The following is a 25851-nucleotide window of genomic DNA, read 5'->3' on the forward strand; positions in this document are numbered from 1 at the left end:
TGGGTGAAGTACTGGGATGAGGGGACCTCCAAGCTCCTTTCAGCTTGATGTAAAACACTAACATCCACATAGTCAAGATGGAGTGGATCACAGAACTATGGAAGTTTGAATTATCCCACCAATTACCTCCATTTGTTCTTCACTTTGTGTGGCTGAGTTCTTTTTTTTGTTAAGGAGAACAATAAATGGAATTTTACTGGGGAGAGATGTAAGACAGTTGCTTTTGCCTTTGGACTCCAAACTTCTTGAATGTATATCTGTCAGTGGGCTGCTAATGAAAATAGTTTTGGTTCCATGGGAATAATTGTGAGGACAATGAAATCCAGAGATGTGAACTAGGAGTACAGGATGTCGACCCAGGAGCGTTCTAAATTGCTTCAGAAGGCACTAATAAAAGAAAAATGCCATGGTTAATAAATATTTGTTGACTGATTAAAGAACAGGAATACTGAAAATGCCTCTGATAAAGATATCTTGTAGCTCTGAGCTCATATACGTACCGGGGACCAGATGTAAATGGATATGCTGGTTTCAGTTAACAAATAACCCCTTCTGAAAAGTTCTAAAAAAATTTTTTTTAACTCCAAATGGATCATGGATAGAAATGTAAAGAGGTAAACTATATACAACTTTTAGAAGAAAACGTGAGAAAATCTTCATGACCTTGGGTTAGGCAAGGAGTCGCTAAAAAGAAACACCAAAGAATGACCCTGCACACACACACAAAACATTGATGTCTTGGTCTTCAAGAACATTTAAAACTTTGCTCTGTAGATGATGCACTAAAGAGAATGAAAGCACATGTTATGGACTGGGACAAAATTTTCAGAAATCACATGTCTATCAGAGAATTTGTACTCAGAATATATAAACAGTTCTTTTTTTTAAAGATTATTTTTAGACAGACAGAGAGAGAGAGAGAAAGAGAGAGAGAAAGCATGAGCAGGCAAGGGGCAGAGGGAGAGAGAGAGAGAGAATCTCAAGCAGACTCTCCTCTGAGCACAGAGCCTGACATGGGGCTTGATTCCACAAACCTGAGATCATGACCTGAGCTAAAAGCAAAAGTCAGACACTCAACCGACTGAGCCACCCAGATGCCCCTAAAAAGGAATTCTTAAAAAACAATAAGAAAACAAATAACCCAATAAAACAAAGCAAAAGATTTGAATAGATATTTAATTGAAGAAAATACATAGATAGCAAATAAATACGTGAAAAAAATGCTCAAGTATATTAGTTATTAGGGAAATGTACATTAAAGCCACAATAAGATACTACTATACACTTATTAGGATGGCTAAAAGTAAAAATAAAATTGATCCTTCCAAGGGTTGACAAGGAGGTGGGCCAACTGGCACTTTCACACATTGTTGGTAGGAATGTGGAATGATGTAGCTACTCTAGAAAACGGTTTGGGAATTCCTTCCTTCCTTCCTTCCTTCCTTCCTTCCTTCCTTCCTTCCTTCCTTCCTTTCTCTCTCTCTCTCTCTCTCTTTTTTTTTTTTTTGAAGAGAGAACAATGGAGGGGTAGGGGGAGGGCCAGAGACAGAGGGAGAGAGAATCTTAAGCAGGCTCCAAGCCCAGCGCAGAGCCCAACTTGGGGCTCGATGCAGGGCTCAGTCTCACAATCCTGAGATCATGACCTGAGCCTAAATCAAGAGCTTAACTGAGTCACCCAGGTGCCCAATTTGGCAATTTCTCGTAAAATAAACAGATACAAACCACAGGACTAGGAGTCCCACTCCTAGGTATTGACTCTAGAGAGAAGAAAACTCAAGTTCACAGAAAAACCTATAATCCAAATGTTTATGGGAGCATCATTTAGAATCACCAACAACTGGAAACTACAACATCAATGGTTTTTAAATTCATTAGACAAGTGAAAGAAGCCAGAACTAAAAGTTTACATGATATATAATTCGATTTATAGGACACTCTGGAAAAGCCAAAACTATAGTATGGAGTTGCCAGAGCCTGGGGATGGGTGGAGGGTTTGACTCCAAAGAGGAGGAATCAAGGATGTTTTTGGAGTGAGGGACATCCTGATTGTGGTGATGGTTACATGACTTTATATATTTGTTAAAATTTATAGAATTATACACCCCAGGGATCCCTGGGTGGCGCAGTGGTTTGGCGCCTGCCTTTGGCCCAGGGTGCGATCCGGGAGACCCTGGATCGAGTCCCACGTCGGGCTCCCGGTGCATGGAGCCTGCTTCTCCCTCTGCCTGTGTCTCTGCCTCTCTCTCTCTCTGTGTGTGTGTGACTATCATAAACAAATTTTTAAAAATTTTAAAAAAAGAATTATACACCCCCAAAAAGGGGCAGTTAATTGTATATATACCAAGTTTTATTGTAAAAAATTTTTTATCTAAAAAACAACTCTGCAAGCAACAAAGGTGAAAAAAAAAATGGTCAGAGAACTACCCTAGGTTAGTGGTGAGGATTTAATGTTTACTCAGAATAATTGTGCTTTCGATAGTCAACCAATTGCACAATGAGTACAAGTGAACATTTTCCTGATACTATATTTACACTGCAGCTAAGGTGACCCTGACAGACATTCCCAAACACGGGGCAGCTGTATCCCCTTGCCTTTCCCAGCCAAGCTATCTGACACTCAAGATTCTGTGACCTCAGAAGAATTATGACTGCCCAGTCAAACAAAGTGTTGATAACGCCACACCCTGCACTTTTCACCTGAGCAAATGTCACCAAGATCTCATGTGCGCCATCTGCCTTGGTGACTATGCTGGGCCTGAATGCAGAGGCCACGGGAAGCTTCCATAACCTCCTTGCCAAATCCTCTCTGGCCTTGCCCACTGATCAGCCCCTACCCTGATGACAGGTGAGACCCAACCTGGGTGCCTCCCCTGAGCTGGGCTCACTTAGGACAGGCTGGATTTCGCACTCCATTTCTTTCCCTTGCAAAGCCTGGGTGTAATCCTGTGACCATTCATTGTTTAGAAATTAAAGGTCTCCTTGGGAGTCGTTTGTGTCCTTGCCAACACCCCGCCAGGCTTGCTACCACTATTCCTCTGCCAGCCCAAGGCTTTATACTGAGGCTTAGGGAAGTGAGAGAGAACTTCAGTGCACACATCCCATACTTAACTTCTTTGGTTCTTAAATTACCGACCTCCTGAAAAATCCACCAAAGTCCCAGGGAAACACCATGGAGTCCTGGCTGACTAGGAGAGTTTCTGCATTTTGGTAGTTTTCCAAAGTATATTGTATGAACCATTCTTCGTTGGAGTCTATCATAGGTCTGGATAATGAATAAGTTTCAAAAATGTAACTAGCAGAAATTCCAGTTGGATTTCCAGGGCTCATAGAATTGTGTTCTCTCTCTCTCTCTCCTCCTCACCCCCCAACTGCCACAGCGTGTATGAAAAACCGACCTGCCAAACTTGCCTTCCTGTAGAATTACCTCAGAAATGGAGCTGAGATTCCAGGGGTCCTGGCCTTGAGGAGAATCTAATCCAAGAAGACAAGCGGAACCGAGGAGCCTAGGAAGACTTAAAGTTGGCAGGAAAAAAATTCACAGCTAATTTGGGGGATAAACAGAAAAGTGGTTCTGCAAAATGTGAATACATTTTTTCCAAGCTCTCCAAGCAGAGGAAGGGGCCAGGGGGTGTATTTAAGGAGGGTAACTGCCCTTCCTACCTTAGCTTTCCTCTCTGAGGCTTAGCATTCAACAGCAATGGAAACATCCACAACGAAGATGGATATTCCCTGTCCTCGGACTCCTGTAGCTTAATTCCCACACATATCAGGTCTCCAACCATCATGGCAGGGCTTCTCACCAATTTTTTAAAATTCATTTTTTAAAAAAAATTTATTTATTTTTGAGGGGGACAGGGGAGGGGCAGAGGGAGAGAAAAGTCACAAGCAGACTCTATGCTGAGCATGGAGCCTGACTCAGGGCTTGATCCCCCAAATCTGAGATTAGGACCCAAGTCGAAACCAGGCATCTGGTCGCTTAACCGACTGCACCACCCAGATGCCCTTTAAGATCCATTCTGATTGTTCATGAACCTTTTTTACTTCTTCTATCAGCTTTGTGTCCTGAAATTTCACTTTGCCTGGCACGCCCTCCCTCTACCATAGCTAAAGGAGAACTAAAATGGGCTCTCTCTCCAGAGTGGGAAAGGACCCAGCTATGTGGGGTAGTATCTGTTCCTTCCTGTGCCATTAATGTTTAAACCCTTGTGTTTTTTTTAAAGATGTATTTATCTATTTGAGAGAGACAGAGAGAGAGAGAGAGAGAGAACACACACATGCAAGCAGGGGGGAGAGGGAGAGGGAGAGGGAGAATCTCAAGCAGACTCCCCATTGAGTGCTGAGCCCTGAGCCTACATGGGAGCTCGATCCACAACCCTGAGATCATGACCCTGAGCTGCAATCAAGAGTCACACACTCAACTGACTGAGCCACCCAGGCACCCCCTAAACCCTTGCTTTTTAAAGGAAACATAATCCTGACATTTCTATCTCATTCACATTAGATTTAAGGAAGTATCTTTTTTAAGTGCAATGGGAACTGTGTGATGCCTGCCTTCTTGAGCATCTAGAAGGCTTCTTCTAGAAGACAAGTGTCTTCTTGGCAGCTTTTTTCATGAGCCCCTGCATGTCTTCTACTTCCCAAGTAGGAAGCAATATTTTCTCAGCCTATATTGGCTGCATGCACGCGCGCGTGCGCACACACACACACACACACACACAATTTAGTGAACATCAAGGAAGTTTAGTCCTGAATTTCCGTTAATGCTTTCTCTCACATGCCTATTTGGGAGCACTGAAATTTGAGAATTTAAGAGTCTTAGTGTGCGCAAACAATTCATTTGTGTAACATCAATGAACTCATACTCCAGCAAGTCACGTCACCAGGAAGCCACACATTTGAATTCCGTAGGTCACTGTGAGCCCCTTGTAGCAATCTGAGGATATGGGCTCTAGGGCCAGACTCCCTGCATTTGAATCCTACCTTAAACTCTTAAGTTGTAAATATTAAATGAGCTAAAGGTCTTTACCACAGTGCCTGGCTGTCACCGTTGAGTCCTCCTTAGCTGTCACCTCTAGGCTTTTGCATGCTTTTGGCACTCCTTTTGCCTTTCAATGTCCCTTGTGGAAAATACTCCTTTGTTAAATTCATGTGGGATGATTCAAGTTGGAAAACAAATCTCTCTCTCCTCATGAACAGATAGGCTTCTTTTAAGGAAGTAAATGGAAATGAACCACTGATTTTTAATTCTTTGCTCTGGCTGCCAGGAAGTTGGGGCTTATGTTCAATTGTGGTAACCATCCTGAGTTTAAGAATAATAGCTAAATAATAACTCTTGTTGAAAAAGACTAAAGCTAATGCTTAAGAGCATTTGTGAGTGGTCTTGTCTGATTATGTGTACTAGCTCCGGAAGGAGGGCTATTACTACTACTAAGTATACCTGAAATTAATAGGCAGGGTTTTTGGAACCACTTGCTTTATGCCTGTCCTGACCATGACCTATGGTATACTCTCCTGATGTAAACTAGATGAAAATATATTCTAATAGTGCTGATTTAGGCAGCTGTTAAAATTACACAGTAATTGTCCGTTCACACTGTGTTGAGTTACCGTGATGAATTTACTGCTATTGCAGAAGGAAAGAAACCAGCATTGATGAAACTAGGCCTTGATGAAGACTCATTAAGTCAAATAAACACAAGCAAAATACTCTGATGGACCATTTTCCTCTTTTGCCTATACTTCAGTGCTGTATAAAATATACAGCCAAGGTTTTCTGGGAAAGTTTCTGAGTCTCCACTTCCTCAGGAGCTTGCATATGAATATAAAGCAGATGAATGGCCAGGATCCTTGGCTGTACCCCAATAGTTACCAGGTACTCCAGACACCCCCAGCCAGAGGGCAGTCAAGAAGGGCTCACATTGGGATTATAGATCCTGGATATTTCTGATGGGATGTATTTATAATTAATCATCTGAACAAGAATATCTTGGAGAGTGAAAGGGGGCACAATTAATAGCTTTTCCTGGGACCATAGGTATAAACATATTCTAGATAAGTCAGGATGTATGATCACCATGCCTCACTGGATAACATCAATGAAAACTGAGTAATTATGGCTCCTAGGGCACTGGGAAGGCTTTTGAGTTAAAATATTTCTGCATTGGGACACTTGGGTGGGTCAGTGATTGAGTGTCTGCCTTCGGCTCAGGTCATGACCCTGGGGTCCTGGGATCGAGTTCCACATCAGGCTCCCTGCTCAGTGGGCCATTTGCTTCTCCTTCTCCTTCTGCCATTCTTCCTGCTCATTCTCTCTCTCTCTCAAATAAATAAATAAAATCTTTAAAAAAAATGAAATGAGTTATCAAGCCATGAAGAGACATGGGAAACCCCAAATGCATATTATTAAGTGAAAGAAATCCATCTAAAAAGGCTATATATTGTTTATTTCCAACTACATGATGTGCTGGGAAAGGGAACATTTTAGAGACCATAGAAGGATCAGTTGTTGGCAAGAGTTAGGGAGGAGAGAAAGATGAATACATAGAGCACAGAAGATTTGTAGGGCAGTGAAACTATTTCATATAATACTACAATGGCGGGTACAGAAGCGTGTCATTACACATTTGTCAAAACCTATAGAATGTACGCCACTGAGAGTGAACCCTAATGTAAATTATGGACTTTAGGTGATAATGATGGGTCAGTGTGTGTTCATCAATTGTAACAAACGTAACATCTAGATGTCGAAGGTGGGGAGGCTGTGCGTATATGGTGGCAGGTGTGGGGTGTATAGGAAATCTCTGTACTTTCTGCTCAATATTGCTATGACCCGAAAACTGTTCTAAAAAAAAGAGAAGTCTATAAAAAAGAAGATAAATGAGGAGAAATACATACTGCCCATTGAATGATTTTACCAAATGATAAGCAGCAGTGACAGAGAAAGGAGATGCCAAGGTCAAAAATGACCACCCTTAGCATTTTGCCTCTGCTGCCTCTACTAGTAGATGGGTCAGGAGATGTGGGAGGTGGATGCTTTGAGAGAAGTTAGGAAACTCATTTATTCGTTTTATACTGTCTGCCATACATTGTGGCCTCACCCAATTAAGAGGTTAGAAAACAGAACAAAACCAAAAACAGATGATAGGAACAATTGGGTGAGGATTATTAGCACCGTTATTTGGGTTTGTGGGAGGACTAGATCTCCTCTCTTGTCTGTAGGGTCTGGAGGTTGGCTCAGGGAGCTCCCCTTCCTGAGTATCCTCTGCAAAAGTACTTCTCCTGCCTTGATGACATATGCATTGGAGGAGTTTCTGGAAGAGATATTTAATAGCCTGTAATGATTTCTGAAGGAAATGAGACAGTGTTGCCAAAAACATCAGAGAACTAATAGTGTGGCAGCCTAAGCAGAAGGGTAAGGAATTGAGAAACAAAGAAGGAACTGAAATATCCTACTGGCTAAGGAAATCTAAGTCTGGGGCTTTGTCTGTGAGTTCCCAGGTAGCGGTGTTATTTCTCAAATGACTGTGATGAATTACTAATATACCGTAGAAACCATGTCGTCCTGACCATATGGGTCAAAGCTTCCTTTTAAAAACCCTGGCCCCAGATTCCCAGACACCTAGTATCTTAATGAAGATGAGCAGGAACTTTAACTTGTACACAGGGATGAATAATTTTCACATCATTTTCCGTGTGGCATCTTGCAGATGTACTTATTTTCTTTTTTTAAAAGTCACATGGAAGTTAAGCAGTCTCAAATATTTCTTGAAACATGTAAGCCACTGCTTCGGAATGGAAGTGCTCCTTTATGTATTATTTATTTGGAAAAGAATCTGCTTGTCCTAACTAGATTGCAAACTGGCACATAATACACATTTATTGGGGGTTAGAGGTATGTCTTTTATAACCTTATATCCCCAAAGAACCTAGCACAGAGCTCTGTACATTGTCAGCACTTAACAAATATTTGCTCAATCAATGCACAAAGGAATTAATACCAAACCCCAGTGGAGCTGGAAGGGACCCCAAGTGATCAGTGTACTTCCCCATCTGGAATGAGGTAAACAGACACGTGCACATGAAGGGTTCTTCCTTCCTGGATTTGCTTTTAATATGGGAACAACAGGGCCAGTCCCTCATTCTTGAGGATCCATGGGGGATTGGCAGTCACAAGCCAAGTTCCCAATTTACAGAGTGCTCCAAAACAGTTTGACATGGAGAAACTCTGTAAGGACAAAAGAGTTTCACTCATCAAAGGCTTTCAGCAGTCCCATCAGGCATTCAGAACAGCCCTTATTAAGTAACCATACAGGCGAGGCAACATAGGAGGTTCAAACAAAAATAAAATACGAGGAGATCAAAATCATGCCTTCTGAGAATTTGTACTCCCAACTGACATGCAGATCTATTAGACACACAGCCATTCCTTTTCCCATAAAGTTAACGAATGTAAGGCTAAACCAAAAGATTTTCTCAGTTTCATGGTTGGCCAAAGGGGGATTTTCTATAAGGTGAAGGGGACAAAATGAAAATACTCTACACACAGGTATCGTTAAAGAACTTACAGTGTGAGCCAGCAGTTCGTTTTGTTTCTTGACTTGTATAACCTGTGACTGATGACTGGTTAGTGACTAAGCAAGCCCAGAACACATGTAAGGAAATGATGATTATTTCTTATCAACAGAGATAAACGGGTCACTCTGATAGTAGTAATTAAGTGTGCTGTGTATTGGCACAACTCTAACTGAAAGTAGTATTTCTATGAAGGGATGTTGGGATTACTTGTAGTACATTCACTACCTGTAAGCAAGACTTTGGCCTTCTTCACCGCACGAGTGTTTCCGGGTCACACCATACACAATGCACCAGGTACTAGAGATAAAGAGATCAAGGACAGAGCAACCGCCCTGTGGAAGAGGGTTTTGTACACAACATAAACCTCAGGGAACACAACCTAAGGGAAGCTGAGGAATTCAATTCTACAATGGGTTTTTTTCCCCTCTGAAAAGATAACACGTATATTGCTTCGTCTAACTGATTTCCTGCCTCCTGCCCCCACCCTCACTTCACCACAAACGGGGTCAAATAGACCCATGATTCAGAGATGATGATGTCATGGTCTCCAACACGATGGTATTTTTTTTAAAAGAACCTTATGTGATGTAAGCCACAAGGCTCAAGTTTGCTCTAAGTCTGTATATTGGAAACTACAATTTTGTATGTCTTTCTCCTGATAAATTTTCATTATTTAATTACATGTAGCAGTACCTAATAGCTACACATTATTGATTACACCTCCTAATTGAGCCTTGTAAAAACTTACATGAATTTTTTTAATATAGCATATTGTGACTGAATTGAGATATTATGTACTGAGAGAGAGAACACTGATTTGTTCGGCAAGCACTGTCAGATTATGCCTTATTTACTTTCAGTATCACTTTTTTGTTCTTTCTCTTCTAGTTCAGGCCTTTTTTTTTAAATATTTTATTTATTTTTTCATGAGAGACACACACAGAGAGAGAGAGAGGCAGAGACACAGGCAGAGGGAGAAACAGGCTCCAAATGCAGGAAGACTGACGTGGGACTCGATCCCGGGTCTCCAGGATCACACCCTGGGCTGAAGGCGGTGCTAAACCACTGAGCCACCCGGGCTGCCCCTAGTTCAGTCTTAAAACAACTGTTTTCTATCTTAGAAGTAACAGATATGGCAGAAAACTTACAAAACAAATACAAACAGGTATATAAGTCACCAGAAATCCTGCCACGCTGAGACAGGCTCCGTTATGTTTGGCAAGGTCTTACATTGTGGGGTTTTTTCCATGTATATTTAGTGTATGCTGTTTGACAAAAATTGAATGCATTATACTTATAGCTTTGCACTTATTTTTCTCATGTAACAGCATATTGGGGGCTGTCTTCTCATGTCAACAAAGATTCTATTTCATGACTGCCCAGCATCAAAGTGTGTAATTCTTAAACTGCTACATGCTGCCTTGCCGTGATCCAGTGGAAATAGAGCCCCTCAAGCCAAGGTTTTATGTAGACCAAGAAGCCATTCTTTGCATTCTCAGTAGAGGGTCCTCCCCTTCGGAATGTGGGGCTCGTGATGCTGAGCGTGTCCTTGACCTTCTGGGCAGGATGGAGAGCTCTTCTATTTTCTCAGGCCTCTGCCTGATAAGGGTGATCAAACAGCAAGATTCAAGATTTATTACTTGGGAATCTAGTTTATTTGCAGTTGTTTAGAGCTTTCATTTGTGCTCTGATCCCTTTATCTAGTTGCTGCCTTATTCTAGAAACTCACTAACTGAAAGCAATACCAATCAACAAAACCCAAAAGGCTTTAGTTTGCACCCTATTTCCAATTCTCAATCAGTTGCTTTTCTTATTTATTGTTTCTCTTCTTGTGCCATTGCTACTATAGTGATCAATATTTCATATTAGCCCAGTGCTTTATTTCTGTCAAATGCATCTAAAACATGCTCATTAATTGTTTGTTTGTTTTTTTAAGATTTTATTTATTTATTCATGAGAGACAGAGAGAGAGAGGCAGAGACATAGGCAGAGGGAGAAGCAGGCTCCATCTAGGGAGCCCCATGTGACACCCAATCCCGGATCCAGACAACCGCTGAGCCACTCAGGCATCCCCAGAGTATAGGTTTTAGAAGTCCTAGAAAAACCTAGGTAACTGAAAATGATCCATTATTTTCAAACCATGACAGAAAACAGTAATAATGGCAATAGCTATTATTGTATTCATACCAAGCCTGTTCTACTTAAGCACTTCTCAGATTTCATTTCGTTAACTTCCCAATACCACTCTAAAAGACCAGTGCTATGGGGGAGCCTGGCTGGTTTAGTCAGTGGAGTATTTGACTTAGTCTTGGGTTGTGAGTTCAAGTCCCACGTTAAGTGTAGATATTACTTAAAAATAAAATCTTAAAAAAAAAAGACAGTGCAATTATAAGCCCCATTACACAGATGAGGAAAATACAAGTGAGAGTTTCTTAGAAGCCTAATTTTTGACCATTTTTGCTACCGTTCTCCTCTAAGAAACTCAGGATGAATCTTAATGGTGATTGTCCCTTTCTAAAAGCTAACGGCAATACTATTAATAGTAATATGAGTCATCATTCACAGGAGCATCTACCATGAGGAAGGTACTTTGTTATTGCTGATCTTCATGTGATAGATTGTATCTGTAGCCACAATAACATCTCCCTTCCTTCCACATGCTCTTCTGCATTGTGACCTTGCCATTACCCCATCAAGAGAACTTGATTTCTCCACCCCCTTCAATCTCTATGGATCCTATGACCTCTTTGATCAAAAGAATATGGCAGAAATGACACTGGTTTCAGGACCCAGGCCTTAAGAGCCTAGTTCCTTCTCAGAATCCTTATAGTTGGAAATCAGTCACTATTTAAAATGTGTGACTGCCTTGGGGCCACCATGCTGTGACAAGCCCAAGGTATCTGTAGAGGCCCCAGAGAAGGGGTCAACAAACTATAGTCCATTGGCCAAATCTAGCCCACCTCCTTTTTTGTACGGCCTTAGAGCTAAGAATGGTTTTTACATTTTTTAATGGTCAGGGGAAAAAAAATCAAAAGAATATTTTTTGATATGTAAAAGTATACATGAAGTTTAAATTTCAATGTCATAAAGTTTTATTGAAACACAGCCATGTTCATTTATTTACCTTGTCATCTATAGCTGGTTTCATGCTAAAAGAACAGAGTGGAATAGTTGTGACAGAGATCGTGTGACCCTCAAAGCCTAAGATGTTTACTCTCTGGCTTTTTATAGGAAAAGTCTGCCTACTTTCCACCCTAGAGGATGAGAAGGAAAGGCCAGGAAGGACTAAGGCACTGATACATTTGAGTGCATGTTTACCTCTGAGCCGTGCACTCAGACCTCCAGCCCCAGCCAACTCAGCTGATGCCACATGGAAGAGACAAATTACCCAGCTGAGCCCTCCCCCAATTCCTGAACTACAATACTGAAATTGAAATAAATGGCTCTTTTAAGGCAGTAAGTCTTGAAGGGTTTATTCCTTAGCAGTTGATAACTGAAACATCTCACAATCTATCCCTACTAAAATAGACATTATCCAAATATTTAGATGAGGAAACAGGCTCAGAAAGAGTAAATAACTCATTCAAGGTCATACAGTTGATAAATAGGGAACTGGGATTTCAAGTCCGGTCATTTTGCTTCCTATGTTTTATTTATGACACTAACCCTCAAATATTCAACGTTTTTTCTCCTCATTCCCCATGTCAATCTTCTTTCATTCAAGAAATGTTTTTTGAGAATTGTCACCACATGTAAGCACTGCCCTAAGCTTTATGGGGAAACAGATGAATTCAGGTAGAATCTGAAATTTTTACTTAATGTTTTACTCGGCTGAGAAGACCAAGAGTTATAATAATATGATAATACATGAAATATTTCAAATTCAAATTCAGCACACTTATTCTGAAGCTCATGATCAATAGAATCCCATTCTAGGTAATCAAGCTTTCGGAAACACTCTGTATTTTATTTTAATGTCACAGTTTTAAGACTTTTTTTATTTTTAAAGATTATATTTATTTATTCATGAGAGACACAGAGAGAAAGAGAGAGAGAGAGAGAGAGAGAGGAAGAGACACAGACAGAGGGAGAAGCAGGCTCCCTGTGAGGGGCCTGACATGGGACTCGATCCCGCATCTCCAGGATCATGCCTTGGACCAAAGGCAGGCGCTAAACTGCTGAACCACCCAGGGATCCCCCAAGACTTTTTTTTAAAGAACAAGTCAGCAGTCAGCCCTAGATGACTTAAAAGCTCATTTCACTTACCCACAAGATTAGTTACTGTTAACTGGTTGTTTCTTCTTCTTTTTTTTTTAACTTCAGATTAACCATCTTCTTCCACGTTCAAAACTTATGTAACCACACCTGAATAAAAGTTACCTAGTTGGAAACCATTAGGATTGTAAAGCAATGAAAGCAGGAAGCAGAAGCCTAGTGAAAATGCTTTTGAGGGACCCGGGTAAGGAATGTGAAGGGAAGTACTATAGGACATTCTAAGTTGCCAGTCTTTCTCTGAGGTCTTTAGTAGAAATACATCACTGATTGAAGTAAAGATACGCTAAAGGGCTAGGAGATATGCTAAGACTGAGGCCACCATGTGGGTAAAAGCCATTTCCTGGTTTATCAAGGGCCTCTTTACTCCCCTACTTAAGTATGGTGTCCTCAAGGTAGAAATATGACACAGTCAGTGGTGCGTGAAACTGGCTTGTATCAGTTTAAAGATCAATTGTTAAATTTTCAGAAACTTGTGAGCCAGTTGGTTAATCTTTGGTAGCTTGAAATCCCTCATAGGAGGAAGATTTGTACCATGGAATTTGGCAAATGCTACAAATGAGGGCTTCCCTGCCCCCTGTCCTGAAACTAAGTTTACCAGCACAGCCCTAAGACAGGGTCAATATGAAGGGTTAGCTGGTAGTGAGCAACCCTCTTCATATGGAGTTTATGACAAAATATTGGCAGGCAATCGTTGAAATTTTGCTTTAAATAATTTTTAGTGATGTGAGGAGAAAAAGCTTTAATCAAACTTTATCTCTAGTATAGTCTTAAGAGTTTTAAAGCATATGGCAATGTATTGAAAAAATTAGAAAATAGATCAAATATGTTCACAGTGGTTATATTTGGGTTGTGGATTTACAGGTGATTTTTGTCTTGTTCATTATAACTGTACAAGTATTCTACTGGAAATGGAGGTTAACTTTTTAATTTAATATGAAAATTAAGGCTCAGCGGTTGAGCATCTGCCTTCGGCTCAGAGTGTGATCCTAGAGTCCCAGGATCGAGTCCCACATTGGGCTCCCTGTGTGGGGTCTGCTTCTCCTTCTGCCTGTGTCTTTGCCTCTCTCTGTCTTTCATGAATAAATAAATAAAATCTTAAAAAAATAATAATATGAAAATTAAGAAACTATGTGCCTATGTATTAGTGCTTTTTTATTTTGTGTACTGAGGCAACTGAGGAAAGAGGTACAGGAAGAGAGAATGGAAGAGGAGGGCTTTCCCTTCCTTCCTTGTTCAGTCCTGTGAGAATGGGGGTGAAGAGTAACCATCACAATGTGATGGGGCCAGTGTTCTGTTAGGAGTGGAGGTGGCAATAGGCAGAGAGGCAAAGGACAAATGAATAGCAAAAAGGCAGCAACTGTCTCAGAAGGAACACTAGAATAAGAATAAGAATGAACCAGAAGTTCTTTTTCCATATGCTAAGTCCCATGGTGATTCAACTTCTTGGTCATCAATTTCTTCATCTCTAAAGTAAGTAGGTTACATTACAAAATGATCCACATATTTCTGGATATTCTGTGTGAGCCAGCTTTCAAGGTAGATGTGCGGCAGCAGGCAACTCAACTGACAAAGGAGAAGTAGTGCCAAGTAGACTCTGGAGGAGGAATGTTTGCTGGAGGGGAAGAAAGTGAATTTTGGCAAAGTGGCTGTTGGAAGGCGTCATTTAGTGGTGGTGCTAGAAGAAAACTTTGTCCCTAACTAAAAACTCAAAGGTATTATCAAAGCGGGATGTTGGGAACAGAAATAAGATTCCAATTTTATTTTATACATGGAAAACCTTTGCTTTCCCAGGTACACTTCTAACTTCTACAAAGCATTTCTGAATATGGTCTTCGTGACAAGATCCTTGATTGTGTGTTATAAGAAAGTCTGGGGTCCTCTAATATAGACTCTCAGTTTCTTGGAACACAATAGTTTCCATCTTGTAGCACTTTAGACACATCTCTTAAAAGTCTAGATCTTTTTATAAAATAGAAAAATCTTAAAAATACAATAGGATTTTCGCTGGTTGTTAGCTCTGATACTAGTTCAGTTAAATGGAAATAGAAACCAATAATTCAATATATTGCTTTATATGTGGGTTCTTTAAAAAAAAAAAGACTTTATTTATTTATTCATGAGAGACACAGAGAGAGAGAGGCAGAGACACAGGCAGAGGGAGAAGCAGGCTCCATGCAGGGAGCCCCATGTGGGACTTGATCCCAGGACTCCAGGGTCACGCCCTGGGCTGAAGGCAGGCACTTAACCACTGAGCCACCCAGGGATCCCTATATGTGGGTTCTAATTATCTATGCAAAGTTACTGCTTATTTCTACAGATTGTTTTAGGTCTTTTCTAGCTATTCTCAATCATCTTTGAAGAAAAAAGTCCCCCGATGTGATCAGATAGATGGTTCCAGCCAAGATATTTAGTAAGTTTTATCTTTTCATATAACTTGATTCAAGACATGGCATGTGCATGCCTTCTCTTCAAGGAGCATTGTGGTTTTTAAAAATCTTTATTAGTGGGCAGCCCTAGTGGCGCAGCAGTTTAGTGCCGCCTGCAGCCCTGGGTGTGATCCTGGGTACCCGAGATCGAGTCCCACATTGGGCTCTGTGCATGGGGCCTGCTTCTCCCTCTGCCTCTGTCTCTGCCTCTCTCTCACTCTCTGTGTCTATCATGAATAAATAAAATAAAATCTTAAAAAAAAATATTAGTGAGCAACTCTCATATACATATATGAAGTGGAAGCTAGTTGGTGCTTTCTCTCTGTTTTAACTGTATTTTCGAAACACTCTAAGAAAAACATCAGTGTTGCTTGCCACGGAGTCCTCCTCCAAACAGGCCTGGATTAGTCTTCCCCAAGGCCATGGCCTTCTGTGCTATATGGGGCTGGGTGTCGAGGACGTGGACACATCTGTAACCAAACCAGTGAGCCACAGTGGGAGCCGAGATCCATTTCTCTGGAATGAGAGCCTCTCATTCCTTTGTTCTTGATATTTCCTGGCAACGTGTCCACAAGCACATGTTATTAACAGATGGTGGAAGGCATAATTGGGATTTTTATCATAACATATCCTCTATGCTTCCATCATGCACCAAAGAAGCAGAGATGTATGGGCTAGTTCACTCTATCACAGCAGGATTAAAAACATCTACTTCAAACCTCCAAAGGCTCTTATGACAGGCTCGACCGCTCAGTTAGATGTGGTTTTCCATCAGAAGTACAGAGCTCACTTCAGCAGACTCATTCGTATCAGATTCCTTTTAAGATCAGCAGTTACTATGAGAAAGATCGGTTCCTCCAGAGCTGAGTTGACCCGGTAAGTTGAGGCATACATCTGTGCTGCAGAGCTGGAACCTGTGAGATTGGCAGAGAGCCCTGAACTTTGTATGGACAACTGCGCCTCAAAACCCGCACAGATGAAAAGATCTCCTTTGCTTAAACCCATAGTTATGTGCTGAGCAAGTTTAAGGAAAAAAAAAAAAAAAAAAGCAGGAGGAAGTATGGAAAAGAACTTATCCAAAGACGCTGTGAGGATTAATTTCAATTTTTTGTTGTTGATGTTCAAATCTAGCATGTGCCTTCTCGATTCAAAAATCAAGATTGTTGAGGTCTGCTCTCTCTATATATACAGCGTGTGTTTCCTTAGAGAAAGTTAATTCCTTCATGATTTATGGGTTTCTAAAGAAGTACTGTCCATAATGTTCGTAAAGTTTCTTGTGCATTTATGTGGCTTGCATCATCCAAAGAATTTGAGAGGTTTTGTTCAAAGTATCTGCTGGTTGGGAATATTCCACATTTCATCCAAGATGATTAAAATTGCAAGACTGTCCTCTGGCAGATGCCTGAGCATTGCAATCAGTGAAGTTTATATTTGGAGGTCAGAAACATAGCAAAAGAAGTACCTCAAAAGGCTTGAAATCTAAGATGGCAGTGGTTATTCTGGAACTGTTTCTGGAATCAGGCAGCTTGGTTCAAATCGGATTCTTTGTCCTATCAGCTAAGTGACATTGATCAAAACACTTGACTTCTTAAATCTTGATTTCCTTATTTACAAGTGCGCATGAAAATATTACCTATCTCTCAGGGTTATTGTAAAGATGAAATGAAATAATATATGAAAAGTACCTAGCATAGTCCCTGGTGCATAAACTGTGTTCAACAAACATTAGCTATTATTATTCATACAGTGATAAACAGGGCCGGGTACATAATTTTCAGACACAAAGGCAAAGTGAAAACGTGGGGTCACTTATTCAAAGGAAAAGAAAAAAATGCTATTAGAGTATTAAACTATGTAGCTTTCTCTTTTATCCCATGCCCTCTCTCTCAACTTGTCATGTTCTTGTTTTGTTTAACTAATAGACTTTTTTAGAGCAGTTTTAGGGTTATGGAAAAATCAAGCAGAAATACAGAGTTTCTATATATCCCTTGTCCCAGCCCCGAGGTTTCCTTTATATTAACATCTTGCATTAGTGTGGTACATATATTTTAATTAAGAAACCAATATAGAGGGCAGCCCCGGTGGCTCAGCGGTTTAGCGCCGCCTTCAGTCCAGGGCGTGATCCTGGAGACCGGGGATCGAGTCCCACATTGGGCTCCCTGCATGGAGCCTGCTTCTCCCTCTGCCTGTGTCTCTGCTTCTCTCTCTGTGTGTCTCTCAGGAATAAATAAATAAAATCTTAAAAAAAGAAAGATACCAATATTGATACATAATTCTAAGACTATAATTCACATTAGAGTTCACTCTAATTATTTGTCCACTCATTTGGATAATCATCTAGGAGTGCAATAGCTGGATCATTCTGGAAGGCTGTGTTTGCCTTTGTAAGAAACTGTAAAATTGTCTTCAGAAGTGGCTGAACTATTTTGCACTTTCGCCAGCAATGAAAGAGAGTTCCTGTTGCTCTTACATACTTGCCAGCATTTCATGTTGCTAGTGTTCTGGATTTTAGCCATACCAGCTTAGGTATGCGGTGGTATCTCACTGTTTTAATTTATGATTTACTAATGATATATGATGTTGAGCATTTTTTCACGTGCTCATTTGCCATTTGTATGTCTTTGGTGAGGTGTCTGTTCTGATCTTGTGCCCACTTCTTAATTAGCTTGTTTTCTTATTGTTGAGTTTTAAGAGTTCTTTATATATTTTGGACACAACTCCTTTCTCAGAAATGTCTTTTGCAGATACTCCCTCCTAGTCTGTGGCTTATCTTTTCATTCTCTTAATGGTGTCTTTTACAGAGCAGAAGTTTCTAATTTTAATAAAATCTAACATCAATCTTTTTTCTTTTAAGGATCATGCTTTTGGTGTTGTATCTTAAAAACTCAGCCAAACCCGAGGTCACCTAGTATGAAATAATAAAAGATATATGCATTGGCCTCTGTCCCCATTCCTGACACAGAGCTCCTAAAACCCACGTAATTGTCTTAAGTTATAAGAGAGAATACTAGGAGCAACTTTTGTTCTAATATTTGATTTTTGATTAGAACTCCTAATTCCCTGGAAATTTCCTGGGTAATAGGAGCATCTTGTGTTCTAATGAGGCAACTCTTGGTTGGCTCCTGCACAGCTTCAGGATGGAGGCTGGTCACCAGAAAGACCAAGCCATGATTAGAAGTTTAGAACTTTCAGCCCCATTCCCCATCCTCCAGGAAGCAGAGAGGGGCCAGAGATTGAGTTAATGATTGATCATACTACATAAGGAAGCCTCCATAATAATCCCCAAAGTATGGAGTTCAGAGAGCTTCTGGGTTGGTGAACACATCCATGTGCTTGGGAGGGTAGTGCATCCCAACTCCATGAGAACAGAAGCTCCTGCATTTGAGACCCTTTAATATACCTTGCCCTACACTTCTCTTCCATCTGGGCATACCTCTGTATCTTTTATTATATCCTTTTATAGTATATCAGTAAATGTAAGTAGAAATTTCCCTGAGTTCTGTGAGTCATTCTAGCAAATTATTGAACCCAAGATGGGGATTGTAGGAATTTCAATTCATAGCTGGTCAGTCAGAAACACAGGTGACAACCTGGGACTTTTGTTTAGCCTCTGAAGTTGAGGGGGAATGCAGTTCGGTCTCCAGGTAAATAGTGTCAAAACTGAGTTACTATGTGGGACACCTGCTGCTGTCAGAAAATTGCTTGAGGCGTGGAAAACCCACATATTTTGTGTGAGAAGTGAAGTTCATTGCAGGAGGAGTGTGAGAATAAAGGAGAAACTAGGGGAGATTTTTCCATACACCTAGATTTTCTACTGCATTAACTTCTAGAAGTTCTATAGTTGTGTATTTTACATTTAGGTCTATGATTCATTTTGAGTTAATTTTTGTGAAAAGTTGGTCAAGATCTAGATTCTTTTGGTGGGGGTGGGGGGTGTATAGGTGTCCAGTTGTTCTAGTACTATTTATTGAAAAGACTATCTTTTTTCCAGTGAATTACCTTAGCTTTGTCAGGATTGGTTAACTATATTTGTGTGGGTCTATTTCTGCACTTCTTACTCTGTTCCATTTTTCTATTTGTCTATTCTTTCACCGATATCTTACAATCTTGATAACATAGATTTATAGCAACTCTTGAAGTTGTATAGTGCCAGTCCTTTGTTCTTCAATGTTCTTCTGCAGTGTTATGTTGGCCATTCTAGGTCTTTGCCCTTCTCATAATTATGTTGACTGCTCTAGGTCTTTTGCCTCTCTCTATAAACTTAAGAATCTTTTTGTCAATAAAAAAAAAAAAATCAGTTTGTCAATCACCACAACTTGCTAGGACTTTTGCTGGGAGTGCATTGAAGCTACAGATCAAGTTAGGAAGAATTAACATTTTAACAGTGAGCTTTCTCATCCATGAACATGGAATAATCTCTATTTATTTAGATCTACTTAGATTTCTTTCATGAGAGTGTTATAGTTTCCCTCCTATAGATCTTATACATATTTTATTAGCTTTATACAAGTATACCATAACATTTATTTGCTATCTAATGCTGTTCTAAAAAAATAAAATTTCATCCTAAATTTTATCATTCATTTTATATCATGTAAAGCCAGTTTTAAATGCAACTAGGAGAACAGTTAAGTCATATGTAGAATTACCAAAATTATACAATTTGTATTTCATAGCTTGCGCATGCATATGTATTTTTGTTCTTGCCAGAACAGTGGAAAAGTTGTACAAAATTAGTTCCACTGCTTTAATTGAACTTCTTGATACTCACACATTCTACCAACACTTTTTTGCCTTCAGCTTACTCTTAAACAAGGAATGGCTGCAAAGAGAAAGACTCCTGGGTTGCCCGACCTTTACCTCTCCTTCTCTGTCATCATTTTCAGCATAAGCAGTTGGCTAACATAGAGAAATGATATGAGTAACAAAGAATATGTTCGTATTCCTTGATCATTCATTCATGTATCTTAGAGAACCATTGTCTTCTTTCTGAGTTTGAAGCAAGTTCTAGTTTGAATAGAAAGCTTGGCCTCTCAGAGCTGTCAGCACTCCTGCTTACTCAGTAGTAGACATAACATACTTGCTTTGTACTTACATGGGTCTTGATGTACTCTCGGGCATTGTGGGTTCACTGGGCTTCTGTGTCAGTGGGCATCTTGAAGGCAATGGAAATGGGGTGGCAAGGAACAGCAGCAGTGAACATGCATATTCCATGTATCTCTTCTGTTTATGTGCACCCATTGGACTTCATGTACAAAATGCAAGTTCAAAAATGAAATTATTAAGAATTTCAATGTGGAGCGGCATAGCATTAAACCAAGCACAGGGCTTTCTGAAAGTGGGGCCCAGAGCATACACAGGGTATATATGTCCATGAGGCCAGCCCTGCTGATAGCTAAGAAGCACTGGAGATATAAGGCAGAGCAGCTGATCAAAAACTAGGCTCCAAAAATATAAAGTGACTGGCCATGGTCACATAGGCATGTAGTAGGATGGGAACTCCTCTTTTCATTTAAGGAGCATTGTTGAAATTCATTATGTGATACTATTTCAAACTTCTTATTCACTGGATTTCAGGTCCCCTGGCTTACAAATTTTATTGAGCTTGACTTGATACTTCTGCAAACATATAGATTTATATACTGGGAGTCCACGCTGAAACTCAAAGCAGCTATGACTGTCATAGACAGAGCAATACCTAAATCAAGACTAGTTGTAACAATAGGTTTTTAGTATTAGGCATTGATCTATTAGAAAATAGAAGAAGAAACCTATTTCTTCATGGAAGAGAAGAATGTCTGGTTTGTGTATGTTCTTGGCAGCAGTTTTAGCCATCTGACCCAAGCTCAGATTCAGAGAGAATATGAGATTCAAAAGAGACCTCAGAGATAAACTTACCCAGAGGCTTTTAAACTGTGCTCTGTGGAAACAAGGATCCTATAGAAGTGCTTTAGGAGATCCACAAGCATTTGACTGAATTTATTTGTAGTTCTTTCAAAAACTAAGTTAGAAAATCATGATACTCAAATGTAGATCAAAGGTTGAAGCAATAGAGATCACAGACTGATCTCTTCAATTTCTCATGAAGAAATATTATATATTTCAATTTATAAATAAATTAGGTATGCCCCTCCTACCTGCTCTTTGTATTGGAAGCCATGTGAGACTTTATTTTATTGAAGGAGAGTCCCTGAATAAAAGTAAAGTGTGAAAAACATTGGCCATCCTCCTCCATCTAAACCTCTTAGAACAGTGGCTGAATTCACAATAGGTACTCAACAAATATTAGCTATTATTATTTCCTACAGATGGAGAGATGGAGTCCCATGTTGACCAAGTGGCTTATATAACACATCCAGATACTTAGCAGTAAAGCCAGAATACCAGCCTGTGTGCTAATTCCTTTTCATGCCATCCAATTGCCTCCAGGTCCAATCCCATCCCCAACATAGCAGCTAAAATTTTAAGTCTGGCAGGCATAAACTGTCTCTACTGTTTTTTGACTCTACCCTCTTCTTGGTCTTGGGCCACACTTGAGAAATAGAGGAAGAGAAGAAGAGGAAGAGGAGGAAAAGGAATAAGAATGAGATGAGGAGGAAGGAGGAAAAGGAGAAGAAAGGAGGAGAGGGGAAGTGAGAGGACTTTTTAAAAATAAGTTTGCTTATCTCAAGGAGGTCAAAGGATGACTTAAAAAGAGTCCCAGTTTCAATCAAAACCTGAGCAAATTATTTTATAAATATCAGCAAACTAATTCTATAATTTATATGGTGGGACAAGAGACCCAGAGCAGCCAACATAATATTGAAGGAGAAGAATATAGAAGACTGATACTACCCAACTTCAAGACTTACTGTAAAGCAACAGTAATCAAGACAGTGTGATGCTTGCAAGAGAATTAACAAAGAGGCCAGGAGAACAGAATAGAGAGCCTTGAAATAGGCCCACATAAATACAGTCAGCTGATCTTTGACAAGGGAGCAAAAGCAATACAATGGAACAAAGATAGTCTCTTCAACAAATGGTGCTGGAAAAACTAGACATCCACATGCAAAAAAAAAAAAAAAAAAAAAAAGAGCAAGAATGTAAACACAAACCTTACACCCTTCACAAAAATTCAAATGGTCCAAATGGAAAATGGAAAACTATAAGTCGGCATAGCAGAAAACCTAGATGACTTTGAGTTTGACAATGGGTTTTTAGGTACAGCACCAAAGACACAGTCTATGAAAGAAATAACTAATAAGCTGGGCTTCATTAAAATTAAAAAAACCCTGCTCTGTGAAAGACATTATTAATAGAATGGAAAGACAAGCCATAGAATACCAGAAAAAATTTTGCAAAAGGCACATCCAATAAAGAATTGCTATCCCAAATATACAAAGAACTCTCAAAACTCAACAATAAGAAAAGAAAAAACCTGGTTTAAAATGGGCCAAAGGCCTTAACAGACACCTCACCAAAGAGTATATGCAGATGGCAAAGAAGCATACGAAAAGATGCCACACACCATACAATCCAGCAAACATGCTCCTTGGCATTTACCCAAAAGAGTTGAAAATTTACATCTATACGAAAACCTACACAAAGATGTTTATAACAGATTTATTCACAATCACCCAAACTTGGAAGCAATCAAGGTGTCCTCCAGCAGCAAGTGAATGGATAAATTAATTGAAGTACTTTCAAAGAATGGAATATTATTCAGCACTAAAAAGAAATGAGCTATGAAGCCATGAAAAGACATGGAGAAATATTAAATGCATATTGCTAAGGGAAAGAAGCCAGCCTGAAAGGGCTACATACCATATCATTCCAACTATATGACATTCTAGAAAAGGTAAAACCGTAGCGACAATATAAAGATCATTGGTTGCTGAAAGGGGTGGTGGGGGTAGGATAGGAAGATTAACAGGCAAAGTACAGAGGATTTTCAGGGCTGTGAAAATACTCTGCATGATATGACAAGGACAGATATATATCATACATTTATCTAAATTCATAGAATGTATAACACCAAGAGGGAAGCCTAATGCAAAACACAGACTTTGAGTCATTATGATGTGTCAGTGTAGTTCATCCTTGGTAAAAAAATGTACCATTCTGGTGAGTGATATGGTACATTTTGATAATGTATAGTAGGGGATATATGCATGCGTGGGAGCACGGAGTATATGGGAAATCTACCTCCTTCTTAACTCTCCTGTAAACGTAAAAGTGCTCTTTAGAAGGATTTTTTTTTAAATATTAAAACAAACAAACAAACAAACAAACTCCAGGCAGGATAGGAGAGAGAGAAGGTTGTGATGGAATTCTGTCTGCTCTCAGAAACTTAGCAACGAATCCCTGAACACTTACTGTATGAAGGATACTGTAGTAGGTTTTATAGGCTTTCAAAAAAAGTTGTCTTCAGAGCTTAAAATCTGGTTTCAGAGAGAAGACAAAAATATATGAAAAGTTAGTTAAAAGGAAAGATATGAGTAACTTTCAAAACTAGGAGTTCGGCAAATGGCATTAAATGAAAATCATTTACAGAAGAATTAAAACACTATCTCCTCAAGCCCTATAACATCTCAAGCTTAATAATGCTCCACCCAAAACATTAAAACATACTCTCTGTCCCCCACCAAATTCCTGACACGAGGAGGCAGCCAAAATAGAGTAACGGGCAAAAGCATGCACTTTGGAGCAAAGCTGCCCTGGGTTAAATCCTGACCCTCTAACCTGCTGTCTGGGTGAGCCTGAGCAAGTTACCCAACTTCTCTGTGCCTTGATAACCTCAGCTGTTGACGGTAATCATATCCCCATCCAAGAGCTGTGAGGACTCCGTGAAAGGCACTTTGGATAGCACCTGGCGCACAGTAAGGCTTCAGTACATTTTAGTAATTACCACATTGTCCACTCTTATTTCCGTCATGAGAATTTGGAATCAAAGAAATACTTAGAGTGCTCTGGTGTTCCTTCCATGAGGTCACCTGTGCTGTGATTTTTCTCTCTAATACAGTTCCTGCTCTGCAGTTACTGACTGCGTAAGCTGTGATAAGGAAAAATATCTCCTGTATGGGTAAAGACACTTCCAAGAAATCAACCAGGTGGGGCGCCTGCGTGGCTCAACCGGTTAAAGCATCTGCCTTGGGCTCAGGTCATGATCCCAGTGTCCTGGGATAGAGCCCTGCATCTGGCTCCCTCTTCAGTGGGGAGCCTGCTTCTCCCTCTCCCTCTGCCCCTACTCCCTCGTTCGTTGCTCACTCTCTCTCTCTCAAAATAAATAAATAAAATCTTTTTTTTTTAAAGGAAGAAATCAACTAGGGACTGACTGAATCTGGCCTTTGAAGACAATGACCTGTGATTTTAAGAGAGAGGGGAAGGGTAGAGATACTGTTACAGTTTTAGGGTGCTATGGAAAAACCAATGGCAGTTATTGAGAACACCAGGCTCTGGGAATGCGGCTTGAAGGAAATCAGTCCTGGCTTGCAGACCCTGAGAGAAAGGTTACATTTTTTTGTCATCACTCAAGGGCCTTGGCTGACAGAGCAGCTGCCATCTTGAGCATAGCTGACCTCTGTGCCAGAGAGAACAGAGTGCTCTGAAGACTCTCAAAACAGCAATTAAATGCTCTGATTTATTTCATTTTCTTCAACTTGTTTGTCAGAAATATTCACATGGCCTGAGCCAACTAAAAAGGGCTGGGAAAATGCAATCTGACCATGTGTCAGATTGTGGAGAGTTAGAAATACCTGGTGAAGAATTCTTTCGGTAAAAGCTGGTGAAAATATAAATATTTTATATTATAAATATAAATATAGACTTGGCGTAGATTAGAGAAAACAAAACAAAACAGAAACACCTTCTTGATTTTCCAGCAAGTAGAGTTCCTTGGTTGATCTTCTTAATATATTCTTAATGTAGGATCCATAGTCAGTGGAAATTTTCTGGCGTCGGTTGAAGCTAGTGAGTGCAGCTGACAGGGAATGAGTTTGAACTAGGCTAGAAGTGACCAGGTAATTGATTCACAATTTGCTGCTTATCTTATTAATCGTCAGGCCAAAGGACTTCTTTATCTATGAGGGATGATTCTTTACCTCATCCCCAGCACCCCGGCAGGAAGCCCATGGAATCTTGCTGGTTTATGGCAACCGTATATTCTGAATTCTCCGTGACAATACTGATTTTAAACGTTCCATTCATTTTCCTCCTAATGACATTTGTATTTGTCAGACCACAGTTCCTAAATTTTGGTCAGAAATGTGGGATGCCTGGGTGGCTCAGCGGTTGAGCGTCTGCCTTCGGCTCAGGACGTGATCCTGGAGTCCTGGGATTGAGTCCCACATCCAGCTCCCTGCATAGGGCCTGCTTCTCCTTCTGTCTATGTCTCTGCCTCTCTCTGTGTGTCTCTCATGAATAAATAAATAAAATCTTAAAAAAAAAAAAATGTGGTCTCCCTTTCAGAGGTCCAGAGAACCAGTTGTTTAGAGCCTGGAAGGCAGGGAAGAGCCCACAGCATCCATGAAGGAATGAATGAACTTCTGATATCACCTTCCAACTCTACACACTGTGGCACCACACACAAATTTGAAAT

The 25851-nt window shown here is 40.1% G+C and overlaps 2 long non-coding RNA genes across 4 annotated transcripts in view; one reads left to right on the forward strand and one right to left on the reverse strand.

Moving 5' to 3' along the window:
• LOC144293717 (uncharacterized) overlaps positions 1-6312 on the forward strand; it is a 64810-nt gene extending 58498 nt beyond the window's left edge. For both annotated transcript variants that reach the window (XR_013360950.1, XR_013360951.1), the window contains one exon: positions 3378-6312. This is a non-coding gene — a long non-coding RNA (uncharacterized LOC144293717). The remainder of the gene's footprint in view (positions 1-3377) is intronic.
• Positions 1-25385, reverse strand: part of LOC144293719 (uncharacterized) — a 61006-nt gene extending 35621 nt beyond the window's left edge. The window contains exons 1-3 of one of the 2 annotated variants that reach the window (XR_013360952.1): positions 25120-25385; positions 23631-23695; positions 20371-20520 (exon numbers count right to left, since the gene is read on the reverse strand). This is a non-coding gene — a long non-coding RNA (uncharacterized LOC144293719). Of the gene's footprint in view, positions 1-20370; positions 20521-23630; positions 23696-23996; positions 24160-25119 lie in introns of those variants that run through there. The other variant, XR_013360953.1, reaches the window with a different exon arrangement.
• Positions 25386-25851: the final 466 nt, after the last annotated feature.

This window comes from Canis aureus, chromosome 22 (assembly GCF_053574225.1).
Source record: "Canis aureus isolate CA01 chromosome 22, VMU_Caureus_v.1.0, whole genome shotgun sequence".
Classification (NCBI taxonomy): Eukaryota; Metazoa; Chordata; class Mammalia; order Carnivora; family Canidae; genus Canis; species Canis aureus.